The 20528-nt window shown below is 38.6% G+C and overlaps 1 protein-coding gene across 1 annotated transcript in view; it reads right to left on the minus strand.

Annotated features, from left to right (window-relative positions):
• The window catches only part of DNAJC24 (DnaJ heat shock protein family (Hsp40) member C24), a 940502-nt gene that overhangs the window by 637314 nt on the left and 282660 nt on the right, over positions 1 to 20528 (minus strand). The window lies entirely within an intron of this gene.

A 20528-nucleotide genomic window follows, 5' to 3' on the forward strand; every position in this document is an offset into this window, starting at 1 on the left:
CTATGCTAAAAAAACTTGATTTTGGAGAGTAAAATACCTTATTTAATTCTAAGTATTATTTGAGAGGAAATGACAATGATCTGCAAAGGAAAACAGTCATTCTGACTATGGAATGACATCTACAGAAGATTGATAGGGAAGGACTGAAAATCACTCAACCACCAGCAGGTTGGAAAGATGTTTGTATATAAGAAAAAGTTCAAAGAATCAAGTTTCCATTAGCCTTTTCTGAGGAAAGGACTTTCATTAAAAAAAAAAAAAAAAAAAAAAAAAAAAGAGTCAGAACAGAGATCTTAAGATAGGAGAAATGGAAGAGGAGAAGAAACCATAAAACTTGCAAAATATCTAGATAGAAAAATTGCCTGAGAGCATAATGTGTGAGCTATATAAGTATTCTTAAAAGAGCCATATTTCAAGGGAAGACCTAATGATGGAATGAAACCAAAAGTTTTTAACTATCTTAGCAAAACCTGAGTTGTCAAAGTGGTAGAGATGGGGGAAAGAATAAGTAATAGCAGACAAACCAGTGAGGCAATAAATCTTGAGGGAGATTGGGAAGAGAAGAGTTGTATTTTATTTTCATATAATAATAGAAAAATATGAGTTTGATCAGGAATTTAGGAAAGGAAAATTAACCACTAATGAAATGGTAAATACATTTAATTGCCCTTCTAAATTAATTGATGTGGTGAGAGTACAGGGATTGGAATATTTTGCTTGATCAAATCAGCAGAAACAAAGAACAAGAGAGGCATATGGATACAGTCAGTCAGTCATTAATCTTGTTTTTAGTTTTGCAATGACTGAAATACAAAGGACAGTAAAATTTGAAAAAAGGAAATATTAATTAATAAAAATAAATACAAAATGTGTGCCATAAAATTTGCATTTTAGCATTTTAGAGTTGAGCAAACATTTTGGCTTGGAACTTTCTTTCTTTTTTTTGAGACACCGTCTTGCTCTGTCACCCAGGCTGGAGTGCAGTGGCACGATCTCAGCTCACTGCAACCTCCACCTCCCGAGTTCAAGTAGTTCTCCTGCCTCAGCTTCCTGAGTAGCTGGGACTACAGGCGCCTGCCACCATGCTGGGCTAATTTTGTATTTTTAGTAAAGATGGGGTTTCACCATGTTGGCCAGGCTGGTCTTGAACTCCTGACCTCAGATGATCCACCCGCCTTGGCCTCCCAAAGTGCTGGGATTACAGGCATGAGCCACCGTGCCCGACAGAACTTTTTTTTTTATTTCCACCAGCACTTATTTTTCCAGCTATCTTATTTTATTTTTTTGAGAGTCCATATAGTTTGTAAATTGTCTCAAATATGTTTTATAACAAGATATAGTGTATGTTTTCAAAAAATCTTTTATACAAGAAACAGCATACATTTTCTTTTAAAAAGCCTACATACAAATATATTTTGAAGAAAAATATGACCCCCAAAAATGAAAAGAAATTTACAAGTGAATGAATGGGCAAAGAGATAGCAGGCAAAGCCAAACAATAAGAAAAAAAGAGTGATAATAGTAAAATCAGATAATGAATTTGGATTAAAAAGTTCTAAGAAGAATAAGATATAATTGTTGCACACCTTTTTGTATCAAAATACATAGCAGCTGAACAGAAAGCAAAAATGCACAGATATATAAGTAGAGTTTAATAAAAATACAATATAGTGGTACTCTTTAATATGACTATTTCAGTTAAATAGTTGAATTGGACAGTTGAATTAGACCAAAAAATAAGGATATACATAAAATAATTGAAGAATATAATTCTATAACTTTTAAATAGAAAAATACATTGTGTACATGTCTGTGGAATATTTATAAGAATTAATTACATACTTGACCAAAGAAACCATGTAGGGCATGCTCTCTAATCAAAATATAATGAAGTTAGGAATAAGCAATTTTTAAAATAGTCTCTAATAATAATTTATAAAAGACCTTAGGTCAAAAAAAGAAATCAAATCTGAAATTATAAATGATTTATAGAAATAAGTGAAAATAAAAATACTTCATCAAAAATCTAAGCATCACAATAAAAATTGTGTTTACGATAAAATGTATGTTCTTAATGCCTTTATTATTAAGAAAGAAAGACCAAAGAAGGGAAAAGGGGGAAAATGGAATTAAACACTTATTAAGGAACTTTTAACTTATTGAGGCAATAGGAAAAAAACAAACAACGGCCAGGCGCAGTGGCTCATGCCTGTAATCCCAGGACTTTGGGAGGCCTAGGTGAGTGGATCACGAGGTCAGGACATCAAGACCATCCTGGCCAACAAACCCCGTCTCTACTAAAAATACAAAAAATTAGCCTGATATGGTGGCAGGCGCCTGTAGTCCCACCTACTCAGAAGGCTGAGGCAGGAGAATCACTTGAACCCAGGAGGTGGAGGTTGCAGTGAGCCGAGCTTGCACCACTGCACTCCAGCTGGGTGACAGAGCAAGACTGTCTAGACAGACAGACAGACAGACAGAAGGAAAGAAAGAAAGAAAGAAAGAAAGAAAGAAAGAAAGAAAGAAAGAAAGAAAGAAAGAAAGAAAGAAAGAAAGAAAGAAAGAAAGAGAGAGAGAGAGAAAGAAAGAAAAGAAAGAAAGACAGACAAGAAACAGCAAATGAAATTTTTAAAATAAAAGCTAAATTTGAGTCAATGAAGATAAAAACAAAGAATGTGTATATTCAAAGCTGGTTCTTTGAAAATACCTGAAAAACAAGAACAAGCAACAACAACAACAAAAACAAAAAATCAGAAAGCCAAATTATGTTAGAAAAAAAAGGAACAAAAATATAAAAGAATTAGAAACGAGATGGAAGACACAATCCTAGATGCAAAAGATAAAGAAAATGCTGAGAGCCACTTGCAACTCTGGCAACAAACAGAGGGACAGGGTGATTTCCTTGTAAAACACAGGTCTTCAGCACAATGTTTGACATATGAGTTTAATAAATATCATCTACCATTATTATTGTTATTAGCATGTCACATTCAAGTTCTTTTGCCAGTTCATCATAAGACAAAGCTCAAACCTCCCTCGCTGAAAAAAATTGCCAGCAACTATCAAAGGATATGTTATTCCCTCATTGCAAACAACATTTATGGAGCACCCATTGTTTCTGGGGCGTGTTCAGATTCAGTGAAATATAAGATATGCCCTCTGCCTGATAAGAACTTAAAATGTTTAGGAACTAATGTGTACATGTGAGTAATTATTTCAGATTTCGGGGAACAAGAGCCGATTGACAGCTGAGATCATACCAGCTACCAGAGGGCAGGGGAGGGAGAGATCTTTTGTGAGGGTTGATGACAGAAGTACTTTATGGTGATGGAATTCCAGTGGAATTCTTAAGAATGGGCTGGATTGAAATAAATTTCTAAGAGGAAAAAGGAGTGCGGGCTGGAAAGCAAATAAGGGACTCAAAGTTTGTAAATTGGCCAGTGTGGCTGAAAGAAAGAAGTACATCTCATCGGGAGCTAAGAGGCAAAGGAAGGAAAAGTATGTTGGGCTAGATGATGAAGAGCTCTGGATTTAAATCTATGGAGTTAAGAATTTGTCCTGTACACAGTGCATAGTCATTACAGAGTCCTGAGCAGGTCGGTGACACCATAAGGTGCAGTCTTGGGAAGGCTGTGTTAGCAGCAATATGCTTAGTGGACTTGGGAAGGGGAGTAGACCTGGCCAGGAGCAGCAGAGCAGCCTCAAGGCAGAGGGACTATTGCTGTTATTTTAGGCCTTGGTGAAATCTTGAAATGTCAGTATCCCATTCTGCAGATGGAAAAAACACAAAATGACTTCTGAGCCAAACAGAACAAGGAGGTGTGTAGGCAATAAAACTAAGATGCCTTCAGCAATCCTGGTACAGAATTAGCCACGCTTACCCAACTGCCTGCTGTCCTCCTTTTGACGTTAGAGTGACTCTTATTCTTTGGCAACATTACTCAGTTCCTCCAGAGGTGGCAGCTTGGGAGAGAGAACCTCTTTGTCACTGATAGATACACATTCATTTATCCACCATGAATGGGACAAATTTTCTAAAGGAGTTTCCTCGAGTTTAGCCTGTTGGGGTTTGACTCTCCATAAAGCCGGGTATCTTCTGCCTCTCCCCCACACACCCCTCCTCCGTGGTCTGTATCCTCTCCAGGAACACAGAGAGTTAACCTTTGCAATCGGATTTGCTCTGTGCAACATGAAGTGTCACCCACAAACACAGTGTACAAGGCGTCTGTGAAACGTATGAAAAGAAGTCCAGGAATTCAGTTAATTAACCACATCAGTTTCTTAACGTGATCAATTTTAATTAAACTGAATTTTAATAGAGATCTGTGTAGTCTGTAGAGACCAATTGCTAATTCTACAAAGCATGTGCTGCTTTTCAGTTCAGATTTGCTCCCATCTAATTAATATGGATAGAGCATTAAGCCTTTTTGGACTCTGGTGGTTTTCATTTCATGACTATTAATGATTTTAATGAACTGGACTAATTCAGTAGTTTTCATCCCAGTGTTTCAGGGCTTTGTTCATCACAAATTTCAGGTTTATAATTGGTTTCCAGGTCTTAACAGTGGTCATTGATCAGCTTCAGCAGTTCCTTTTACAACTCGGTAGGCACTGGAGACTCTGTTAACCCTTTGCTGCCTGGAGCTGAGAACAGTGCAGCGCTTCAGGGCAGAGTCCTGGCTTAACCATCAACCTAACACAGCCACAGGGGCAGGGGAGAACTTAAAATTCATATGGTGATGTTAGCACAGGACAGAACAGAAAAGGTCACCCCAGCAATATGGAAGCTTTAAAAAAAAAAAAAGAAAGAAAAGACTGGGGATTAGCTTTATTTTTCAGCTTTAATTTTCAATACTCCAAGTGAGATATGCATAATGAAATTATCATTCTCATTTTGGCAAATCACATTTTCTAACCACTCATTGGCCCCTGCCAATCCCTACTGGGCATCTTTATCGACAGCAAAAGAGCTAAGACTAAGGAGTAAGAAAAAAGAACTATGAAGAGCTAATAAAAAATAGAAGGAGGGAGACTGGGCTGAGGAGGGGCATAGCTTCGGAAAACTAACACAGATAAAGAAATGTACACATTGATGAATACGTACTTATTTTTACATGACCGGGGTTGATCTTCACCATTGGAGACTTGCTCATGGTCCTTTGCTGCCCTGAAAATAAACAATGATATTTGAGCCTCTCATTTAAAATAAAAGACAAAACTTCTAAATATTCTGTATCCAAAATGACTATTACATCTTTATGTTGCTGGTGCTGCCTTACTCAGTTCCGAAAAGTGACAGGCAGGATGAATATACAGGAGAGTCAAGGTCACACCACCCAAATAAAGCAAGGTAGAAAAGAGTAGATTCTCTGAAACAGACACCTACCTCTTTAATTATCCAAGAAACAGCGATGTAAACACCCAAACTGCAGTCCACAAATGTAGCTCAGAATCATCAGAAGCTCTTAAAAAGCTTGTTTTTGTAAGCCTACCCAGAAAATTTCCCCCTGCCCCCTCACCCACCAATGGAAGAACATAAAAATCTTTGCAGAGGTACAGAACTGTAATTCACAAATGTTCCAGGGTTGTTTTTTTTCCTGAAAATATTCTGCCAGACATTGAGTTGATCTAGATTCCAAACTCAGTTGAAATCTCTTCAGCAGTTTAATTTGTAAAAAGATCTTTCTTATTCAGTAATATTCTTACAAAGATGGTGACTTTTTTTTTAACATATCATCTCTGTATTTTCAAGCACAGAGGATCTGAAGAATAAATTAAATGAAGATCATTACCAAGGTAGCATTTGAAATGACCCAGGAGAAAAAATATGTATAAAGTTGAGAACGTTCGTTTATTTTATATTTTCTCACTCCACTCCCCTTGACTCACTCATGCTTGGTTTCTTTGATAACGTTGGTTGACAAATTATGTCTCTGGCCAGTTGAATTTATTTCTTCTCCTATAGGTTAATATATTTAAACAAGCTGCTGGTTATAATAGAGTTGATTGTATATCTTTAATTCCCGTTCATCTCTCAATCCTTTTCAGTCTTACTTCTGTCCCATAGAGCTGCAGATATGCTCTCCATCTATAAAATGGCGATAATAATGGCTTCCTTGAAGGGCCATTGTATAGATTAGCACGCTTAGCAAGGTGGCTCAGTAAATTATGGCTATTACTAGTGTTCAAATCACCAATGACCTTTTGATTGACAAACAGCTTATGTCCTTATCTGCCAAGCTGTCTGAAGCATTTGACACTGTAAACCACACTTTTTAAAATCCTTCCAAGAAAGCACTCATTTATACCTTTGTTCTTTTAGCAAATACATGTGGAACATCAGGCATTGGCCTAGGCACTGGGGATACCATGTATTTCAGCAAGGCAGAAAGTTCTTGTCTTCTGGGATTTTTTAATTTTTTTCTAATGAGGAAAATAGACAAATATGAATCAAAAAGTAATAAAAAGTAATAGCTAACATGGGTTATTGAGAACTTAAATTGTACCAGACAACATTCTTAGCTTTTTGCATATTTTAACTTATTTAACTTAGATGAGTGTATTATCATGATCCCCACTTTACAGATGAGGACACCAAGGCACTGGTAGTTAACTATCTTGGTCAGGGTCACAAAGTTTGTAAATGATGGAGTCTGAATTTAAACCAAAGCAGTCTGCTCCAAAATCCAAGTTTCTAAACCCAATGCTCTACTAAAAATCAGAAAACAAGAGTGACATCACACAAAAAAAGACACTGTAAATGGTGTGGTCAGGGAAATCCTCTTTGAGGGGATGATGTGTGAGCAGAAACTCCAATACTGAGAAAGAATAAAGAAAGTGTGGTATCCTGGAAGTCAAGTTACATGAACTGAGTTGAGTCTCCCACAACAAATTCATGTGTTGATGCCTTCATCCCCAGTGTGACTGCATTTGGAGATAGGGCTTTTAGGAGGTAATTTGGAATAAGTGAGATCATAAAGGTGAGGGTCTTACTTCAACAGTACTTTAGAAGGTGGCTTTAGAAGAGAAGGAAAAGAAAGAGCTCTCTCACTCCACATACATGCACTGAGGAAAGATCAAGAGAGGACACAGTAAAAATGCAGTCATCTCTACACCAGGAAGAAAGTCCTCACCAGAAAAAGAATTGGCCAGCACTTTGATCTTGGACTTCCCAGTCTTCAGAACTGTGAGAAAATAAATTTCTGTTGTGTAAGCACCCAGTTGTTGGTGTTTGTTTTGGCAGCCCAAGCTGACTAAGACACCAAATGAAGTCTAGAAGCCTGGAAGAATAATGTCTCTGATATGTTTAATGAAGAAGGCCAGAGTACTTGAGAGTTTAGAAAGATGAACTTTGACAAGAGGTATTGCAATGGGTTCAAAAGAGTGATGAAACGGCTAGGTGTGGTGGCTCACATCTGTAATCCCATCGACTCAGGAGGCTGAGGTAGGAGTTTTGCTTGAGGCCAGGAGTTCAAGACCAACCTGGGCAACATCATGAGACCACCCCCATCTCTAAAAATAAAAATAAGAACTCTTAGCCAGGTGTCATGGTACATGCCTGTAGTTCCAACTACTTGGGGGACTGAGATGTGAGGACTGCCTGGGAGTTCAAGGCTGCAGTGAGCTATGATTATGCCACTGTACTCCAGACTGGGTGACAGAGTGAGATTCCAATTCACCCCAAAAAGTGGGCAGAGGTCAGGAAAAGAAAAACAAATTTAAACAGCTCTTTCATGGAGGTAATTTGGAACATGAAAGCGAGTATTTATTCATTAAGATTTTGAAGTTTAGAGTGTGAGGTATTTGGCATTAAGACTTTTGGAAAGTCCTAGGGTCAGACCATGGAAGGTGGGGGAGGGAGGTACAGACTTAAAGTGTGTAGGAAGCAATGACGTCAGGGTAATAATGGGCAGGGTGTGAACATCGAGATTCTCAGGAATAATGGCAGGAGAACAGTGCAGGGAAAGACAGTGAGCCAGTGCTAACACTTCAGAGGTTGAGAGAAGTGACCGGGTGACAAGCGATTGCAAAAGAGGAGAGAACAAATGGTCATTTAATGTCATCTGCTTCAAAGGGGCCAGGGGTTTTAAGGGTGAAGGAAGGCACTAGGGTCTAGAAATAGCAGTGAAGAAAAATAACACTAATCCTCAATTCCAGATCCCAGTGCAAACCCTTTCCACACTTTCCGATGAGTTTGTTTGCTTCACTTTTGGTATTTTACTCTACATTTCTAAGCAATACGCATACATGGCCACTTCTTAACTTCACTGTTTTAGGCATTATTTATTGACTTTGAATTTTGGAAAATGAGGATTCTCTTCGACACACATGTGTGTATATATACACACACACACGCACATACTCTCTCTCTAAACCCATTCTGGTTATATGTATGGGTTCTGTTGTTTTCTTTCTGAAAACTTGCAAAAAAAAAATTTATTTTGGTCTCTAGTGTTTGAAATTTATTATTCTGGGCACGGGGTGGACTCCTTCAGTCTGGAAACTCATGCTCTTTGGATTGGGGAAAATGTCTTGATTTATTTCTTTGAGGATAGATTTTCCTCCATTCTCTCTTCTTACTCTCCTATTATTCAGATGTTACTTGGTCATCCAATTTTCTTATTTCTTCTCTCTTTATTTCCATTTCTTAATCCTTTTGGTATAGCGGTATAGGGATATAGACAGTCCTAGAGCAATTTTTGAGTTAACCCCTCAGTTTGAGGTTTCCTTGACTCAAATTTAGATTTTAAAAAGGTATTTTCAAGTAAAGATAGTGATTTCACTTCTTAAAGATTACTGTGCACCACCTCCATCCCCACCCCATCTACCTTTTGGGACAGTCAGCAGGCTTCCTTGTGACCTGAATAAGAGGTCAGAGTTTTTCGAGTCCCCTTTTTATAGGCTGGGCGGATCTTTGAGGTCCTTGGGCCCATAGGTGTGGTTCTATCCCTCACGTGGCTTTAAAATACCCACTCCCAGACCATAGGTCCAATATCTGGTCTGATATCCACACGGTGCCAGCAGTCCCTTCTCATCATTTCGGCTCTGATTTCCTGCTTCAGTTCTGGCATCTGGGCATTTGTTTTAAATTCAGCTATGCGGCAAAAAGAGTAGTTTGTTATAATATTTTATTCAAGATTCCATGAGTTTGTGGTGGGAGAAAACAGGCAAAATTCTGCTATATCTATTACCCTTGTCTTAGGATCGTGTAAACATCACCTTCCTTTTCTTCTTTATTTATTTATTTTTTTTTTAAGGGATGGAATCTCACTCTGTTGCCCAGGCTGGAGTACAATGGTGTGATCTCAGCTCACTGCAACCTCCATCTCCCGGGTTTAAGTGACTCTTGTGCCTCAGCCTCCCAGTAGCTGGGATTACAGGCACCCGCCACCATGCCCGGCTAATTTTTGTATTTTTAGTACAGACGGAATTTCACCATGTTGGCCAGGCTGGTCTCGAACTCCTGACCTCAAGAGATCCACCTACCTTGGCCTCTCAAAGTGCTGGGATTACAGGCGTGAGCCACCATGCTTGGCCTCACCTTTCCTTTTATATGTCCTGCCTGGGTACCGTACTGGGCTTCTACCTGTTCTCCTCGCTGCAAGTTACTACTTCCTTGTTTCCATTTTCAGTTATTGATATAAAAAACTAACAATTTTATTTTGTAGCTCCAGTCCTTAAAAGCCTCCTTTGGCTTACTATAACTTTCAAGATCAAGGCCATTAGCCAGGTCACAAAGTTACTCAAAACTTAATCCCAATTATTAGGGACTGAATTGTGTCCCCTTCAAATATGTATGTTGGAAATTCTAACCCCTGGGATCTCAGAGTGTGACTGCTGAGATAGGGTTGACTGAAGTCATATGGGTGGGCCCTCATCTGATATGACTGGTGTCCATATAAGAAGGCAAAGACGCCAGGGATGTGCATATACCAAGAAAGAGCCATGCGAAGACATGGAGAGAAGACAGAAAAATGCAAGCCCAGGAGCAAGGCTTGTGGAGAAACAAACCTGCAAACAGCTTGATCTTGGACTTCTAGACTCCAGAACTGTGAGAAATAAACCTCTGCTGTTTAATCCATCCAGTCTGTGATATATTGTTCTTGCTAACTGTATATCCCATTACTTCCCTTCCCAGTAACCCAGATATGACCAATGATTCACCATCCCTCAATTATGCAAGTTGTTTTTCACAACTGGAAACCTCAGGGAATACTGCCCTTGCAGATATATTAGGCTAAATAGGCACCCCCCAAGATATCCAGGTCCTGATTATCAGAACCTGTGAGTGTTAACTTAGATAGCAAAAGGGACTTTGCAGTTGTGAATAAGTTAAGGGTTTTTTCTTTCTTTCTTTTTTTTTTTTTTTTTTGAGACAGAGTTTTGCTGTTGTTGCCCAGGCTGGAGTGCAATGGCATAATCTTGGCTCATCACAACCTCTGCCTCCCAGGTTCAAGTGATTCTCCTGCCTCAGCCTCCCAAGCACCTGGGATTACAGGCATGCGCCACTACGCCTGGCTAATTTTGTATTTTTAGTAGAGATGAGGTTTCTCCACATTGGTCAGGCTGGTCTCAATCTCCTGACCCCAGGTGATCCACCTGCCTCGGCCTCCCAAAGTGCTGGGATTACAGGCGTGAGCCACCGCGCCCAGCCGAGTTAAGGATCTTAAGAAGGAGAAAACATCCTAGATGATCCAGGTGGGCCCCAAATGTAATCACAGGAGTCTTTATAAGAAGGAGGCAGAGGGAGATTTGACTGCAAAAGAAGAGGTAGGAAATGTGATAATGGAAACAAGAGGCTGGAGTGATTGGAAGAAGAGGTCACAAGCTGAGGAATGTGGAAAGCCTCCAGAAGCTGGAAAAGGCAAGGAAACTGTTTCTCCCCTAGAACACCGAGAAAGAACCAGTCCTACTGATGCCTTGACTCAAGCCCGGTAAAACTAGTGTTTGGACCTCTGGCCTCCAGAACTGTAACTGAATAAATTTGTATTATTTTAAGCCACCAAGATTGTAGAAACTTGTTACAGAAGTCACAGACAACTAAAACACCGCGGACATTTTGAATTGCCTCTTCAGAACCAGATTTTATGCCATTTCCTCTGCAAAGCCCTCCTTAATTCCCTCAAACAGGACCATGTCTCTTTATTCAGTTTTCTTAAAACATCTGTCCTACATTAATAGGACATCATTCAAAAATCTACTCTATTAGGGCCGGGCACGGTGGCTCATGCCTGTAATCCCAGCACTTTGGGAGGCCAAGGCAGGCGGATCACGAGGTCAGGAGATCGACACCATCCTGGCTAACACGGTGAAACCCCATCTCTACTAAAAAAAAAAAAAAAAAAAAAAATTAGCTGGGCATGGTGGCAGGCGCCTGTAGTCTCAGCTGCTTGGGAGGCTGAGGCAGGACAATGGTGTGAACCTGGGAGGTGGAGCTTGCAGTGAGCCGAGATCCCGCCACTGTACTCCAGCCTGGGCGACAGAGTCAGACTCTGTCTCAAAAAAAAAAAAAAAAAAAAAAAAAAAATCTACTGTATTAGATTTTTTAAAACTTTATTACTTTTAAACAATTATAATTATACCAAAAGTTACATAAATAGTATCGTGCACCCTTCTTTCAGCTTCCTCTAATGTTGACATCTTACATGACTATGATAAAAAATCAAAACTAGAAAACTCACTTTGGTACAATACTACTAACTAGACCACACACCTTATTCAGTTGTCATTAATTATGTTGGGTTTAAATTATTTTTTACACTAGATTGTGAGTTCCTCAAAGTCTGGGATCACTTACCTCATTTGTCTTGATATTCATAATGCCTAATGAACACTAGCATCTCAATAAATGTTTTAGAATAAATGAGATGGGAAGCATAGAGAGAAGACTGGAACGAAGATGAGATGAGATAAACTCAAACTTGTTTGTTCACATTATTTTAAAAATTACTGTTGCATCTTTGGGCCGGAAGCAGAATGAAAATGGAACAATAGTCTTGCATGACATTACAATTTTAGTGATATTTCAATGCTGTACTCTGACTTCTTGGTATATATTTTCACATTTGGAAAACAACACATGAATTTTTATTAATGTACTGTACCTCATTCCAATTAAGAAGTTTTTTTAAACGATCGTTTAATAGTTCAGATGCTAAAAACTTTCATTTTACCTAGCTAGTATTTTAGTTAGGATTTTCCAAAAAGAATAGCTTAAAAAAATTATCTAGTATTTATTTTTCTTGCTGAGTTCCACCTCAAAAAAGTCCTATATTAATGAAAAGTTGTCTTACATGGGAAACTGAGAATACAGGAAAACATTTGAAAGGCTTATTGATGAAACTTGAGCAGTTGCACATTCTTCTGTGGCCGCACTTGGAAAATGAAACATTTCTTTTCTATTTGGCAATTTAAAGTCAAGTATATGTTTTATTTCCCAGCTAAGCTACATTTGTGCATTTAAATGATGTGTAAATCATTCTGTGAGGCAGAAAAGTTCAGCCACAGGTCACCAAAGGTGAGGTTATCTGATCCTGGAAGGAACACCAGAGATGAGAGCTCGTGTGTCAAACCTGCCCTTCAGCTATTGCTGACCTTGTTCTATAGATCAACTTAGCGGACTTTTGGAAAAACAGAGGAAAGGGATGACAGTCACTATTTGCCTGCTATGAACAGAGAGATAATGTACATGATCTCTTTTAAACCCCTCCCCAAACCTCACATTGTAGATCATTATTAGCCCTAATTTTCAGATAAGAAAGCAGAAGCTCAGAGATTAAGCAATTTGTCCAAATCACAAAACTATTACATGAAGAGCTGGGGGTCTATCTCACTTTGACTTCTAACCTTATGCTCTTTCTTCTGCGGTTGATGACTTTCTGCAAAAGCAGTGGCTTTCTACTTTGACTGAACATTAGAATCACCTGGGTAGCTTCACAAACTCCCAAAATGTAGGTGGCCCCACTCTGGCAGTGGGGCCCAGGTATCTGTATATTTAAAACCACTCCAGGTGATTCCAGTGTGCAGAAAAGTTTAAGAATGAAGGAGAGGCCTCAAAATAGAATAAATAGAAGGCATCCCAGAGAGTTTGATTTGGGAAGCATAGAAGGACCCCACATCTAATAATGATCTCCCAAAGTGGACTTCTATGATGCCTAATATTCCTATTACCTTCATCATTTATTTGGGTAAAGGTATCTGTTCTCCAGAAGGCCACTGTTAAAATGTAAATAAGTAACTTAATAGGAGAAATGCATTAATATATGATTGTCCAAGCCCGGATTACATGATTCTGTCTTGGTCAACATTTTTAATCACCACCTTGGAGAAAGATGCACAAGGTTTGCTCATTAAATTTGTAGCTGACACAGACCTAGAAAAGCTAGCTCATTTGTTAGAATCTGAGATCAGACCTTCCCATCCTGTCTCCTCCCTCACCAACAAAAGTCTCTAGAGGCTGAAACACTGGATTCAAATGAAGAATTAATATAAAGTCTTGAGAATGCAGATTCAAAATATGAACAGCATAAAAACCTGATTTCAAAATAATTCATGTGGAAACAATTCTGGAGATTTTACTACACGTTAAGCTGTATATGGACCCAATAATATGACCTTGCTGATAAAAATGCTGATGAAATCTCAGGTTTCACAAACAGAGGTATCACATTCAGGTCAAGGGGTGTGACCACCCCTTGACCTGTAGACTATTTAAATAATATTAGGGGAATTATGTTTCCAAAGAGACTGAAAAACTAGATAGTGTCCAGATGAAGGGTGGCAATCAGAATGCGGAAGAACCTGGAAACTACATCAACTGAGGAAAAAGCACAGCTGAGATGTCATTTCGTCTGTGGGACTTTCCAGAATATCCCCATATACTTAACTAGAATAATTTCCTTCTTTTCAATGCATTGTTCTTGGTGCATTTTAATCTCATATAACATTATAGGATAGTTAGTGGTATGTTTATTTCCTGATAAACTGTTATGCTCCTGAGGCCAATGACTGTATTTTATTCTTCTTTATTTTCCAACACCTTTTTTATGGTAGATATCACTGAATCACTCTTGTGACATCCTTTGCTATTTGGCTTTCATTTTCTTGAAATTCCCTAATTCAAATTTGCTAAAAGAAATATATTACTTGGCATGAGCTAGGTAACAACCTCTCAGGGATGGGAATATCTGCTCAGGGTTGGCAGTTAGACTAGATCATGTTTATTTCAACTGAAGTTTCCATGATTCATAGATTCCTCTAACATGGTTGGTTTAACAGCTGGCAAGCAGAGAGTACAGTTCTGAAGCAATGGGAGCAAAGGTGGTATAATTTAACTAGACCATATAGTGGAATGAAGGGAGGGGAAGTTAGAGACCTGTGTGATCCACAAAGAGTATAAGTCTTGATGAAGTGCTAATCTGAGATAGAAGCAGTGGGAAAATTAGTACATCAAAGAGGATGGCATGCAAAAAGAAAAAAAATCAATTTTTTTCTAATTTCTCAGGTTAAACCAGACATGACTATGAAATATTTTCTGCATCTATTTACAATCCCAATCTTGTTCCATTCTTTTCTCCAAGTTTGGTTTATAATTTCTCTTATAATGAAAAAAAATCAAGTAAATTATATGTGACTTCTGTGTCTGGCTCTGTTGGAATATCTAGGGCTATTTCATTTTTCTGTTGTATCACAAATCACCCCAAATCTTAGTGACATAAAAAAGCAACCATTTTATAATGCCCATAAACTCTGCGGATCAGGAATTCAGAAAAGACACAGTGGAAAAGGCTCTCTACTCCTTGATGTCTCCTTGAGCCTCAGCTAGGATTGCTCAAACAGCTAGAGAGCAAGAAGAGCTGAGGCTGAAGGATTGACTTCCATGATGCTTCTTCTCTTGTATATATGGAATTTGGAAGGGATCTCTAAAGAACAGGCTCAGATTGGACTGTTCACAAGACCACCTCTGTGGTCAATTCAGTATGGCAGTCTCCAAGTAGACTTTTAAGATGATGTTTCATGGCTTTAAGAGCAAGTGTTCCAGCAGCATAAAGCAGATGTTGAATGACCATTTATGAATTCTGCTGTAATCCATTAGTTGAAGTAGTTCTAAGTCTGCCCAAACTTAAGGATAGGGGTCAAAGATCTCACCTCTCAAAAGGAGTAGGATCAAAAAGGATTTACAGCCATGTGTTACCACCACAGTAACACACTAATACACTTTCTGAGAATGATCATAAAAATCAGATTAATTTTTTTATTTATTATTATTATTTTTTTTTTGGAGACGGAGTCTCGCTCTGTCGCCCAGGCTGGAGTGCAGTGGCCGGATCTCAGCTCACTGCAAGCTCCGCCTCCCGGGTCTACGCCATTCTCCTGCCTCAGCCTCCCGAGTAGCTGGGACTACAGGGGCCCGCCACCTCGCCCGGCTAGTTTTTTGTATTTTTTAGTAGAGACGGGGTTTCACTGTGTTAGCCAGGATGGTCTCGATCTCCTGACCTCGTGATCCGCCCGTCTCGGCCTCCCAAAGTGCTGGGATTACAGGCTTGAGCCACCGCGCCCGGCCAGATTAATTTTTTTAAAGAAGAAGAGGACCCCATCAAAAAACTGCTGATGTAAATAATACTCGAAATGCTAAGATGCCAGTGATAAGGAAATCACAGAGAGATTTTATAACCACTTTTTACTTCAAGGCATTTGTTGATTTTTGAATGGGGAGCCAAGAATTCACTCAGAGGGCCAGAACATATAGCTTCCGTTAAAAGGCAGAGAAGTCAGTGGAAAATCTGGCAATCTCACAGGGCTACAGAGCCAAAAATTAGAGTTTGGAACTACCACGATAGCCAGAATTTGTTGATGGGTGGGGAAGGTGGTGGCAAGATTCTCATTAGATGAAAGAAGTAAGCCCAGCTCTCTGCCTGTTTTCCCTTAAGAAATTTGCTGATTCTACAGAAAAGGAGAATAAGAATCATATAATAAAGCAAATTTTTCTACTTTCTATTCGTTCTGGGAAGACAAAAAAAGTGACACTTGAGTACTTGGGACACACTTTAGGGAGGGGCCCTACTAGATACATCAGATTATTGATTGAAAAACACTGAGGAGCATGGACAAACCAGATACAGAATTTCGGAAAACTGCAATCCATCTTTGAATTAGCTCAGTGCCCATTTGGCTTAAAGGAGCCTGCTACCATTCTATTTGCTTACCGAAGGATAACATCAACTCTGTGTAGGATAAGATAGCATTATTAAGTGCCTCTAATACTTATTATTAGCAATATCTGGCTATTAGTAAAAAGTATATCCAGGTATGTCAAGAAACAGAACCAAGAGAAAAAAATGACAACAGAAACAGACCTGCAGATGACACATTTCTTAGTGTTATTAGGGATAGACTTTAATGTAATTGGACTTAATACATTCAAGAAAACAGGAATTAATATGGAGAATTTCACTAGATACCTGGCATTTATTTTGAAAACAAAATAGAAGTTATAGAATTAAGCCATAATAGCTGGAACTTGAAATTAAGACTCAATAGATGGGTTTACCAGCAGATCAGACATAGCAGAAAAGTTGGTTACTAAATTGGAATATAAATTGGTAGAAAATATCCAGGCCAAAGCACAGAGAGCTAAAATGATACAGAATAGGAAAGATCATAGAGACATATGGGACATAGTGAAGAGCTCAGAGAAAAATAAAATATAAGAAAAAAATTTGAAAGGATAATAGTAAAAGTTTCCCAAGACTGACAAATATATCAGCCACAAGAATCCCTATGAACTTCAATAGAGTACACAGGCCAAAAACCCAACCAAGCAAACAAAGAAACAAAAATATAAACCAAACCAAAGCAAAAAAAATCTCCTCACCTAAGCTCAGAATAATAACGTTTCTGAAAGAAAACAAATAAGAAAACAAAAAGCAGTCAGAGGTTTTTTAATGTATTGCCTTTAAAATAGAAACATTAAAATTTACAGTTGCCTTCTCGACAGGAATGATGGAAGTCAGAAGACATCTTTAAAGATGTTTTTCTAAAACAAAACTAAAAGAAAAATGTTAACGCAATTTTATATTTGGTAAAACTATTTTTAAAAACTGAAGGTCAAATAATGATGTTTTTGAACAGAAAAAAACTGAGTGAACTCGTCATTAGGAGACTGAAAGAAACACCAATGGACAGATGGAAAATGATTCTAGAAAGAGCCATGAAAATACAAGAAGTAATGAAGAATTAAGTAAATGTTAAATAGTTAGATAAATATAAATGAGTATTGAACATACAAAACAATAAGTATGCCTTTGGGGGGCTTAAGATGCACAGAATTAAAATACATAATAACAATAACAGAAAATCCCAAAGTGAGTAAATGGAGGTAAAGTATTCGAAAGTCCTTGTATTATCTGTGAATGGCTAAAAATATTCATTTTTATATAAATCAAGGCTGTATGTTACTGAAAGAATGTATAACTAACAAGATTCTACCTAACTAAAGTATAACTAGCCTGCTTCAACATATAGACTGCAAACATTGGGTTTACCCAAAAGAAGTTAAGAAGGAAGAGGAGAAAGAAAATAACAAGTGAGACAAACAGTCAATAAATAAAGATAAACCCAAGAATCATATGTGTTTTAAATACTACAACTTAAAAATCAAAATGGTCATACTAAACAATTAAATCCAACTATATACTGTTTAGACCTTAATTAAAAGGACACACCTACTTTAAATGGGAAACAGAAAAATCAGGTAAAATAATATACCAATCAGGTGAAATAATAGCCTGAAAGGATTCAGAGACCATTTGCTGTCCATGCTGACTCTTTCACTTTATGTATCATGCTGCTGAGGCTCAGAGTGACAGCAAGTCAGGTAGACTAAGGATTCTACAGGATTCTGACTCCCGGCTCCATCATTTTCATCTAACACCATAAATGGAAATTGCCATACTTTCCATGTCTCATTGATTCCCAAACCAGAATGCCATGTTACTCTGAGTAGAGCCCATTCATGCTGGACCGACAGTGTTTGGGGAAAACAGAACTCTAAGAATACGTTTCTGAAATGGTTTCCTTTGTGGAATCTGTGAGAGACTTTTGATTTGCACAGTATGATTGATTTGTAATCTCTGCTGCCCAGCTCAGAGGATGGATGCGTGGGCAGTGAGACATCCCTCTGCATGATACGTTTTTTTTTTTTTCTTTCCCTCATTCCCTTTTCACTTTCTTTCCCATTCAAGATTTATGACTGGGGAAAAGATAAAAGAAAAAACAAATGCAAACTCTAAGCCAAGAGAGTGTTCCTGACTATATTTCAGCTCTCCTAACAAATTGCCTGATCAAGTTCACCTAGCTCAGTCAACAAATCAGATGAGAAATGTTAACCCATTGCCCACCAGTATCACATTGGTGGGGAAGATGACATTTATTTGTCTAACATGATCATGTATTAAAATTAGATATGAATTATAATGCAAAAATAAAAAGTTAGAAATAATTGTGGCAGGTGAGGTATTTGTGTGATTATCTATTTGAAACAATCAGATCAAAGCTACCTTTATCTCCAAAGACAAAAATGATAGTGGCACAACATAGAGCCCTGACTTGGGGTCTGCTTTTGACTTGTCTGTCTCCTGCTTTCCCTGACAGACCTGAGAAGCAGCCTCAGGTTTTTCCCGGTGTCTGGGTTAATTAGAAGTAGAGCAGGAAGTATATATAGCCTGAGGCTTTAGAATCAGATTATATGGTCAATCAAGCTCATTAGCTGTCATAGCAGGGATAACACAAGAAGTCTTTAAAGCCTCTGAGTTATAATGTTTCCTCCTCCAAGACTATAGACTTAAGGACCTACAATTATACCCCTTTCCATAGTCTTCCCCACTAATATAATAGCTAACATTTCTTAAACACTATGAGCTCGGTATCTTAAATGCTTCTTTCATTTAATCCTCATAACAACCCTATGAGGTAAGTACTGCTGTTATTACCACTTTACAGATGAGGACACTCATGTTCAAAAGGATTAAGTAGTACCAAAGCCAGTCACCTAATCAGTGGCCAAGATGGAGTTTGAATCCAGTGGCCTACAGTCCTTAGCACCCATCTGTCTCTAGGACAAAAACTCTGACTTGGATCTCGTCTGACTGTCTGGGTCCCTGATAGCCTGCTAACTCCTTCTTAGACCCTCGGCCTGAGAGTGGAATCTTTCTACCTGCTCTACAATCTCAAGATCCAGGGAAGAATTCTGTCTTCCCTGGCAGTTACAACTTCCTGAAAGTTTCAACTCTGGCCTCCCTCAAACAGTTCCCTCGCTGCTTCTAAGCTTACAATATCCTTTGGACACTGTGTTTCAAGCCGTACAACTGCTTTTATGAGTACCAGCTGCCAAATCTCAACCAGCCTCTCCTGGTCAGTCCCAGCGCTTTCGCTGTTGCCAACAGAAACTTTGGCTCTCCCGTTCCCAGCATGCCTGGCTCCTGAGTGTGTGCCCGCCATCGCAGTCTGCGGACACATGCAGACTGTTTAACTGGAGCATATAATCATTTCATAGTAAACTCCTAATAAGGCATTCCCAAGAGTATCAGCCTCTGTGACAGCTTGTCAGACCCATATTTCAGGCTGCCTTAGGCTGCCAGGTAGAATTATGAACTGTTGCTGTTTTCTCTGTTTTTCAGTTAGTTATCTTTTGCCATTCTAAATCATTTAAATGATTTGCAGATTTTATTTCAGCTTTTTTTTCTTGATGACATATTCCTCCCCTCCTTTCATTATTATTTTTAAATAAAATTCCTCAGACTTAGCAGGAAAGGCCACTTGAAAGTAAAGTCTCACAAAACAAAATAAATGAGAAGCATAGATTTCCCTCTGTGACCCTTTTGTCATTCTCTATGCATTAAGCAACTGTGCATTAAGCTTAATAACTTTGGGCTAATGTTCAAAAGAGACAATGGAAGCCTTGGAAGTGACACTGTGAATATTGAAGTCCAAAGGGTAAAGAGAATGTGATATCCTTCTTATGGCTGATGAGGGAGTGGCCTTATAAAAGGGAAATGAGGGTGTTAGTCTAGATGATCACCGGGGTTCCTTAAAGTTGTAAAATTCTAAGTGGTCAAGGGGGACAGCCCTAATATGATGGGTTAAAGTGTGAAGGTAATCACTAACACCATACTTGGCCCTAATAATTTGTCTACTTCTTATTGATCTGAATGGATATATTGCTGTTAATATCCCAGAAATAATTTCAGAGGGGCCCTTGAAACTATGTTATAGATTTCAGTGCCATGTAAAGGTTCTTGGTTATTTTCTGGCCTGTTACTGAGTCTAAGAAAACTCGTATCTCTTGAGACTCTTGGTTGGAAACCTTAGAAACCAACGCTGGCTACTTAGCAAGAGAGGATTTATTGGAAGGAAGAGCAAGTTACAGAATCAATGGGAGGCTGGAGGACCTAGCATAGAAAATACACCATCATGAAATGACTCTGGCGGCTGGAGAGGAAACTATGTCTTATAGAAGGAAATGTCTGGTC

This window comes from Macaca thibetana, chromosome 14, assembly GCF_024542745.1.
Source record: "Macaca thibetana thibetana isolate TM-01 chromosome 14, ASM2454274v1, whole genome shotgun sequence".
NCBI lineage: Eukaryota > Metazoa > Chordata > Mammalia > Primates > Cercopithecidae > Macaca > Macaca thibetana.